Genomic DNA, 10,484 nt, shown 5'->3' with positions numbered 1-10,484 from the left:
GTCTGAGTTGACCTAGCTCACTGAGGGGATTCTTAGAGACCTAATGTGTCCCCAAGAATTCACGGGGCAGATAAAGAGAAAAAGACGAGGCAGCGTGACATTTTAGAGGAAGTGAGGGTTTATCGAGGTCGGGGTGTGCCCTGAATTTGCAATGTTTGCCTTGGTTTTCCTTGAGGCCAGTCCTGATCTATAAGGTGCTTGCGTGCAAGTTATAAAAAGGTGGCCCTAAAAAAAAAAAGTGGCCCGGCTGCTCTGTCCCCACCCCAAGGCAAGCCCGAGGCGAGGACTAATGGTAGGCAGGGAGAGGAGGCTCCCACCTGGTCCCCTAACTAATATGAGAATGAGATTTTCATGAGATGTCTTTCCAAGAGAAAAATGCATGTGCATAAATACACAACAGCTGTGTAAACTAAAACAATTATCTCTCCTTGATTTAAAGGGAGCATATAACGTAGGTAGTGGAGAGATTTGTATATTTACCTCTGAACCTGGTTTGATTTTAATATCATTCTGTCACTTATGCACAGTTCCCAAGTGACTTGTCAGGAAGAGTCGCTTATTAAGCTGCTGAAAGTATCTTAGAAAAATCGCAGACGGCGTAAACTGTGACTCATTCCACGGAACCCCAGTGGCCCTCAGCACCGCCGGTTTCTGCACTGAGTTAAGAGTTGTGCAAACACGCGTTCCTGCTCTCCTGGGTGGTCAGTGCTAATCCCAGGGGAAGGAAGAGTCACAAGGCACAGCCTGGTCTGAAAGGATTTCGCAGCCCAGTGGGGAAGGAGCAAACAGGTGTTTAAAATACGAGACAAGATAAGGTCAATCGGAAGCAGCCACCCCGAAGTTGTCCTGACAATGTATAGGTCTGTCTAGGGTGCGATGGACGGGAACAGAGAAGAGCAGACATTAACCCAACCTCAGGGTGCCAGGGAAACGTCAAGGCAGAGACATCTGGACGATGTCTTCAAGGATGAATATGAGTTTGAACGCAGCAAAGGGAGTCTCGGCACGGGCAAAGGTTTGGGGACAGGACTGTGCCCAGCTAACAAGGACACAGGGAGGAATTCTGCAGGGCTGAACAGCCTGGTGTATGCGAGAGTGATAAAGAATGGGAAAGAAGGCAGGGTAACCGAGCCAGACCCCCAGGGACTGTGAGCCCCGAAGGTCGTCAGGCTGGGAAAGGTGCAGATTGGTGTTTTAGATGGACTCCTCTGATGGCCTCCCATCTGCAGAGCTGAGGCTTCTCAATGAGATCCGCCTTAAGCGTGATACACTGTGGTGGTGGTGGTGTTTTTCTCACTGACTCAACAAAGTAATTCACTTCTAAAGTGTTTGGCTTAGTCTCAGGGGGTGTTTATACCCTAAAACGCACTGCAAACTATGACCTATGGGTGGTATCTGGCTGGCCACCTATTTTTATAAATAAAGCTTTACTGGAACAGTGCTGCATCATTCCATTCTCTGTTGTCTATGGCTGCTTTTGCACCATGGCTGATTTTGAAGCAGAGTTCAGTGGTTGCAACCGATGACCCATACGCCTGAATTATTTATGATTTGGTGCTTTACAGAGGAAATTTGCTGACCGTTGCCCTGAAGTCTTTGCCATCTCTCCCATCAGACCAGAAACCGGGAGATAACTGTAAAGGCTTGGCTCATTACTTTCTGTGCTGTTTACCTCTGCCTTTATCAAGTGGCCAAATTCAATGGCCAACAGTGGGAAACAGAGTGGAGAATCACGCACAGAAGAGGCAATAAGATGATAAGCACCAGGAAGCGCGCAAATCTGGCCAAACCATGCCATTTCTGCTTGGCAGGGGTCCCTAAGTCTGAGATCAGCAGCGTGCCAGGAACACCAGGTATATTGGTTTCAGCAGAGTTTGAAAACCTTTTATCATGTCCTTACAGGCAGGGCAAAGCTGGCTAAGTGGTTGGATTGATGGTCAAACAATGGCCCCCCAATGTACAGACCACTGTGCCGACATCAATCTTAGGGTGATCTCTTACGTGTTCCCGCAAGACTCTAGACTTACTCATCCTCTCCTGTTCAGCAGTTTTATTGGCATCAATAAATCTGTCCTTTGGTGTTATCAATGTGGAGTTAGCCCATCGCTGGGGGATGGGGGGCAGCTCATAATTGGCATTGATACGTCAGCATCGGTGTTCCAAAAAATTCTTGAAAATCTTGAGCAGTGACCAAAATGTGCTGTCTGCCAGGGAAGCAGTTTCCCCTAACTGAGGAATATGAGGCTTTAGCAGGTCCAGCCCTAACATCCATGGGCCCTGGGGCAAGAGTACAGTGGAGGCCAGCATGCCATACCCCCAAATACTTAGAAGTTCTAAATCAAGCTCACAAACAGCTAGACAAAATGTGTTCTATCTTCCTACCTTGACAAATACACCTTCTTCACCACCTAGAAGCCCAGACTCAAATTCTGATTTCACTGATTGCTGAGGGTTTTAATGCTAGAACATGGCGGCATGGAGAGAAGCTGCCCTAGCCCCCGGCCCCCAGCTGTTGACCCATCTTCTCCTTCCTGACCTGCTCTTAGAGTCCTCAGCAGCTGATCTCTAGTTACTTCCTCTATACTGCTTTGCCAGTTAGAACTGTCTTTTGGTGTCATTTATCGGGCTCTGCCCTCTGGCTTCTATACTTATACCCAATTTCTGCCCCCACTGCTGATTAATCTGTTTCCAGTCTCTCCAGGTAACCCCAGTTTAGTGCTTACATTTGGCACAGTTCCCAGGCAATAGTGTTCCTGATGGATTCTTCCCAGGGCTAGGAAACAGAACTTGGCCAACCTTCTTCTACCTTCCAGCTCCCAGGTCTTGTAGGATAACTCCTCTCTCCCACCGTCACTGGAGCCGATGCTTCTTGGGCTTAGTTACGAAGAATGAACACATACTTCAGCAAACTTGAGGCTACTGGGGGTGGGAGGTAGTCCCACCCACAAGTAATACATTGCTTTCAATGCTTGCGTTTTTATTTTCAAAGGGTCACATGCTTTAAGAAAAGGTTTCAGTCATTCATATATGATTATGTATAACATTCCAAAAAGTACACAAAACAAATACACAGCTCAATGAATTATCACAAGGCATTTGACCACCAGGTAAACAAATACCCAGGCAGCGCCCCCTCCACCCCTTTGTACGTCATTATCTTCTTCCTGAAGGAAACCAACCATTATTTTTTTAAGATTTATTTATTTATTTTAGAGAAAGCGCGAGGTTGCAGGGAGGAGTGGGGAGGGGAGAGAGAGAGAGGGAGGCAGACTCCGCGCTGAGCATGGGGTTGGATGTGGGGCTGGATCTCACAACCCTGAGTTCATGACCCTGAGATCCTGACCTGAGCCAAAATCAAGAGTCAGATCCTTAACCAACTGAGCCACCCCGGTGCCCTGAAACCAACCATTATTTTGACCACTGATGCTATTGTTCAGTTTTGACTGGGGATTTTATGTACATGGAATCAACCACTATTCCTTTGTGCAGGTCTTCGTCCACTCAACATGTTTTTGGGATTCACCTATGATGCTTTGTGTAGCTCTCATCTGCTCATTTTCACTTCCGTGTGTCTATTACACAAGTACACCACAAGTTATTTATGCATTTTATTGTCGATGGGCATGTAGGCTGTGTCCCATTCCTGGTTATTATGACCGATACTGCCTTGAATATTCTGGTAAATATCTGTAGTGCTCCTGGGCATGAATTCAGGACTGTGAATATCTAGAAGTGGACTTCTGGATCCTGCGTTTTGCCTATCTTCACTTAGTACTTCCAAATAGTTTTCCAGAGTGGTGGAACCAATCTGTACTCAGTCCATGAGAATTCCTGGGGATCTACCTTTTCACAGGGTTTGTTCTCGTTGTTCTTCTCCATGATACAGCCGTGTTTGTTTCCATGTTGAAAAATGATATACATTTTATGCCCAAGAGGGGAAATGATGTTTCTGGACGATGTACCAAGTTTATCTTGAGGTTTCACCAGTCCAAGTTGCAAGAGTTCAACCAAGCTGACCTCTTAGATCTTCTTCATTCAGAGTCATGAACTTCTAGGCTTTCATCAAACTGTTTAATATTCATGGAACAGCTCTGCCCGGCATAGCACCTGAGTCATATTGGCTGAATGTGAAGAGGATTCCCTGCTGAACTTCAATCCATTTTGCCAAGATAGTATTTATCTGAACAATCTTATTTTGATTACATGTTCATCTATTTGTCACTTAGATAAGCTTCTAAGTCCCTGCAAGGAAATGGACCATATACTTCCTTAATACATACCTTTCTCATCTGTAAGAATTCTTGGGACCCCATGGGGAGCAATCAGTATTTGCTAACTGACTGACTGGCTCAGTGTAGCTTAAAATCCATCCTTATTTTTATATGATAGTTTAAGTGATTTAATGAGTGGCTGTCACTGACAAGGCACTTGGGGACTGTACATAAAATGACACAATAATATAAAAATAAAGCTGTGCTCAGAGACATTGCTCTTTATACTAGAGGAGACAATTCTTCCTTTGGTCAAGTGCAGTTGTTTTCATTGATAAAAGTTACGTCAGTCCACATTCCCTTCGACTGCCTTATTTGAATCCTTCCCAAATCAGGAATCATATATAATATTCATTTCAGCAATGAATATGCAGGAAGTGCTGCATCTCTTTATTTAGGGATTTTAAACATTGCAGTCATGTTCATCATGGTGACTATAGGCTTTTATATCTAAGACAGACACATTTCGCAAAGTCATATTTAAATATCTCAAGCGCTAGTGTTGGCCTCCTGGGTATTGCACAACATACGACTGGAGAAGGAAGGTTGACCTCACCCAAAAAATGTAAAGAAATGGCGCAGCTGTGAATATTTCACGTTTAGGAAGCAGTGGGATGAAGGAGAAGAAGAAAATTCTAGGAATTCTAGGGAAGCTAAGTTTGCAATGAGAATCTGGATGTTGGTTTCATCTTAGAGCAATGTGGGAGTTGTTCTCTAACTTAATGACGCTTTAAGTGAAGTATACAATTTTTTTTTCATTTGCATGTTTTGTAGGCAAGGTTTCTCTTCTGCTCCTTTCAATAATCTAAATACCAAGTGCTGACAATCCAGATGCCACACATACAGTTTCATATCTATGGCTCTGCTCTTGATTTTAGATCTTAGGATTGTTTCATTCTTTCATTCATTCATTTTTTCATTCGTTTGTTCATTTGTTCATTCATTCACTTGTTCATTTGTTTAATTCGATGGTCAGGCAAGAAATACCCAGTACCTACTATATGCCAAGTGTTGTGTTTGGTGCTCAGGGAAAAGTGATGTGTCCTAACAGACACTATTCAAGTAATTGTGAAGCTGCATCAGTGTGAAGACTTTAAAGGAGGAACATGGTACGATGGAAATGTGTATTAGGGGATTTGACCTAGAGAGGTCAGGGAAGTGTCCTTGAGGGAGTGATGCCCAGGCTGGTATCTGTTAAGTGAACAGGTGAGTTAACTAGGTGGAGTGGGGGAGAGGGGAGAGGAGCTTGAGGAAATGAGAACAGCTTGTGCAAAGGCCCTGTGGTGGGAGAGAGTATGACTTACATGAGGATTAGAATGAAGGTCAGTGTGGCAGGAGTAGAGTGAGCAAAGAGTGTGGGCAGGACCTTGTGGATCCTAAAGGAGCTTTGCCCTTAAAAGGAAAGTTGACACATGGGGGAGGATAAGTGGAGGACAGGAAGAGATCCCATTTCATAGTGTGGGCTGTGGGACTCAGATATATGAGGAAGAGGGTTTTAGAAGTTCTTATTCTTGCCTTTACACAGTTCCTGGTCAGCAGCTTGACTCAATTACAGGTGTCCCCTGACAGCTGTGAGCTGTCAGGCAGGCTGGTCTCCCAGGCCTGAGTGGATAATAGGGAGGATACTCAGGGGTGGCAAAGGGACACGCTCCACTGGTCCGGATCTGCTCTCTCCTCTGAGCACAATGAGCCATTTGGGCAGGAAGCTCGTGCTTGCTGCTTGCAGATCTGAATGTGCTTAACTGTAACGTCCTGACAGGAAAGCCTGGTTTCAACTTTAACAGAACACAAGGCACCCAACCAACTGGCATCATCTCTCCCCTGAAAGGTGATGCGTGGCCTTTGTGTGCTGGGACTTCAATTTACAACCGAGATTAAACACAGATAAATTCAAAATATAAACTTTTTGACACCATTTATAATGCTAATAATAAAATGCATCATAATAGCATTTTCATCCTCCAGGTATTCAACATTCGGAGATTCAAAAGATCTGAAAAAGTATTTTCGGTTCAAGCTATTATAATGCCCAGCATTCTAAGGCAACAATAAATCTTGGAGGGGCAGAATTCTGGGCAGGGGGAAGGAAAGGGAAAGGGAACTATGTCCTGAACTTTGACTGTGATTGTCATGGAGCAGGATTTCTCAACCTTGGTGCTATTGACATTTTGGCCCAGATCATTCTTTATTGCGGTGGGCTGTCCTATGTATTATATGTTTAACAGCATCCCTGGCCTTTGCACATTAGACGGCAATAACACACCACCCTATCTCCCAGTGTGAAAACCAAAAACGTCTTCGGTCATTGCCAAATGTCCGCTGGGGAGCAAAGTCACCCCCCACACTTTGAGTCACTATAATACAGGAGTTATAACAAATACACCTAGTGTCGACGGTTTTGTGAAATAACAATAAGCATTGCCAACAATTTGAAGATTTACATAAAATTTAAAAAAATATTACACAGAATATGGCTAGAGGATTTTCAACCTAAAATCAGCTTTCCTTCTCAAACTAGTTAGCCATATAGCATATATATGAAAATGACCACAGGCAAGCCTTCCTCAAAACTCCCAACAAAGGGGCAGATCCTTTTCTGTTCGTTGAAGGGAGCTGAGCTTGTGATTCTGCAAGTCAACTTTTAAATTTTAAGTTTGAAATGCACATACGGCTTTCCCATTTCTTCCTTTGCAGAGGAATAGTTTAAAAAAAAAGGAACCGGTTGTTCGATCTCTGTGCTCTTGAGACTTTAAACATTTCTCCCCACTCAGTTTTGGTGGGGAGATGGGAAGGTATTAAAAGCTCTCACACAATCATTCGAATGCTTAACCGGACTCTGGAGGAATTAGAAAAGCTGTGTAAAATTTCCCAAGAGGGTGAAGTCTCTGACAGGGGTCCGACGCCCCTGTCCTCTGCGGGGACAGTCACCCCTGGCTAGCTGGGCTCCTGCCGCCCAGCTGACTGAAGGTGCTTGGCTTGCAGCCTCTTTACCATGCTGTGTGTGAGTGACCTTGAAAATTGGCTAAATCTCCTAGGATCTCCACTGTCTTTTCTCTGAAAATAAAAATAAAAGCAGCGACTGAATCCCTTGTCCGAGTGTTGTGAAGTTTAATGAGATCACAGTCGGGGGACCCGGTGTTATCATTTGAAGAGTGTTACTTCTCACTTCCGAGGCTGCCAGGCTTTGTCGGTATTTTGCCTATTTTCTTTTTGTTAAATTGGTTAGGTAGGCAGATGTTTCTTTTATATAATTGGAGAGGCAGGATTTAGAAATGTCACGGAAGTACCTGTTAACCACCCTAAATTTAAATCTGGTGAGTTGAGATTAGACATACACAAGTTTCAACTTATTTTGTGTATATAAAAAATAGATGAATTATGTAAACTTATTATATATACAAAGTAAGTTTAAGCTCGCCGCTAATATATGTCATTGCTCTGTATATGCAACATATAAAACAGATTCAAACTATATATGTATGTATGTTATAGATACAGCAAATATCACTGAATAGATTTCACGGTGTGAATAATAATGATAAAAGACTGCCTAAAATATTGGTAATACCATGGCTTACACAATTTGAAAAGGCTTTTGGTATTTCAGCTTAGAAGATATAAGCAATCTGTACTAAAAATGTGAATGGAATTAGAAGAATTTAGTTGGTGTGAATAACAGAAAGCTCTGGACAGAAGTCACTCCAGGCAGCCTGCCTATTTATCTTGTGGAAGGAGAATTTATCTATAGCCCCTGGAGGAATACGAAGAGAGGGCTTGTCTTGTTGTGTCCAGTTGTGTTTTGTGGTCTATGCTGCGCAAGGAGGAGGATTAGGCAGGAAAATGTTGGTTCGTTTACATTAAAGCTAAAGACCGATCCCTGACTAATGTTGAAATGAACCAGATAGACTGGGGTTAGTCCAAGGGGGAAAGCAAATAATAATGGGAGACCAACATCCCTGAAACTGGAGCATGATTTTGGAACATTCCAGTGGCAGCAGCATGGGATGTTTGTCTTATGGAAGGAGGTGGGAGGAGAGGCCTGTGAGTTTTCAATCCTGCCACTCAGAAGTGTGTGCCCTGGACAGTAAGACTTTCCTCCCTGTCCAAGCTGATACTAATAACCTCACATTTGTGTCGCTTGCAAAGCACATCCCCGGCCACCATTTCCTTGAATCCTCAAGACAATCCTGAGACTGGCTGTCATCATTTTCAATGGATCGAGCTGGCTCAGGGAAATTGCTCAAAGGTCCTCATCTGCAAACTGGTGGAGAACCAATTCTATCCCACACACCAAGTTGCTTCTCTTTAAGAAAGAAAGAGAGAGAGAGAAGGAAGGAAGGAAGAAAGGAAGGAAGGAAGGAAGGAAGGCAAGCAGACTAATGCTCTTTACAAAGAAGGTAAAATAAAATAAAAATTGAAAGCCATCAGGGTTCTAGGTGGAGTTTGGAATCAATAGAGTGGTTTTATTTGCTTCTAAAAACGTTTCTTCTCTTAGGCTTGCCACCCTTCCCTTTTTTATCTTAATTTCCTGCCGGTGGCCTTGGGCTAAGGCGATCTTCCATTTTAAAAGAGTAAGAAGGCCTGTCTTGTTTTTCCAGGGCTCTCTCCCACACTGAAACTTCCCATAGGTCAGTTGGCCACATTTCTACATTAGCTGTCGGGTGATGGTCACCTGGCCATATGTACATGAACATGGCCTCTCCAAGGACCAGGTCTGTCCTCCTGCGTGGGTGGAGTCCACTTTACTAGTTTTAAGATGCAGTGAACAGAAGTCCGTTCCTGTAACTGACGAGAGGGCTTGACTCCTGAAGGCAGGAATCTCCTGGGGAGTATGAGGCTGCCCTGCTCACCCCACAGCCAAGCTCACTGCCTCCCAGCAGCTGCGGCTTTTACTTCTTGCTGTTTTGTTTTTCTTTTCTAATTCCCTAAGTTTTTTGTTTGTTTTTGCCCTCCACCGATCTGCCAGAGACTCACTTCTTATTGTTTTGTTTTTCTTTTCTAATTCCCTAAAGTTTTTTGTTTTTGCTCTCCACTGATCTGGCAGATACGTTTATACTTTCCAGAAAGGTGTTTAAGCCACTTGTGTTAAAGGTATTTTTTTTTTTAAATAATGTCCTGTCAACAATGCAAACGATGCATTGAGAATATAATTTCAGAAAATAAAATCAGAATCCGTTTAAACACAACTTACTAAATGTTATTGCTCATCGTTTGGCATTTGGTCTTTGCAATTTCATTTTATTTAATGCCACTTTTGATGTTCTTGATTTGAAGTACTTCCTTTTTTTTTTTTTTTTTAATTTTTATTTTAAGTGAGGTCCCCAGCCAATGTGAGGCTTGAACTCACGGCCTTGAGATTAAGAGTCGCATGCTTTTCCCAACTGAGCCAGCAAGACACCCCGATACTTCTTAACTTTTATTTTTATCTTGAAGGCAGTATTTTTTTTTAAATGCACTCCATTTGACTTTCTTCTGCTAACACCCTTCCTGGCTCAGTCGTTGAGCGTCTGCCTTTGGCTAGGGTCATGATCCCAGGGTCCTGGGATCATGACCCACAACGGGCTCTCTGCTCAGCGGGAAGCCTGCTTCTCCCTCTCCCACTCTCCCTGCTTATGTTCCCTCTCTCACTGTGTCTCTCTCTGTCAAATAAATAAAATGTTTAAAATATATATATATACTGGATTTCTATATAATTCACCTCAATTTATGTGTCTGCCTGTTTGTCCCTCTATGTAGCAAATGCTGCTTACTCTGGAAGGTGCTAGGACAGATCACCATAGTGATCTTAGTCCCCAGAAGATGTCTTTTGTTATGTGCTCACTGGTGGGTATCACACGGGATTGCCTCTTCAAAGTGAGACACATTCATCACTCACCAACCCGCTGGTCCTTTTCTGGAGTAATTTTGTTCCCTCTCCACTTCACTCAGATTTGAGAGAGTTAATTATTTAATATGTTTGCAAAGCACATTGGGTTCCCTAGAGAAAGTGTGCCACATAAATATATATAAATGAATAATTAATTAAAGTTTAAGCAGATTACTTGGTGAGTTCTTCCTTAACTGCCCCATTTTCCTAACGAGGTGTTTTGAAGTTCTAATTTCCTTTGGTTTCTCGCCCCTCCTCGTTTCCGGCGTCTTCTCCTTCTTCTTAATTTTCTTCTGTTTAATTCTTTCCCCCCTCTGTCCATTCTATCAGTGCCTGCCATATTGCAG

Source organism: Mirounga angustirostris, unplaced genomic scaffold (genome assembly GCF_029215605.1).
Source record: "Mirounga angustirostris isolate CCGP_5_RB_7025 unplaced genomic scaffold, mMirAng1.0.hap1 SCAF_2, whole genome shotgun sequence".
NCBI lineage: Eukaryota > Metazoa > Chordata > Mammalia > Carnivora > Phocidae > Mirounga > Mirounga angustirostris.
Note: the sequence above shows the minus strand (reverse complement) of the source record.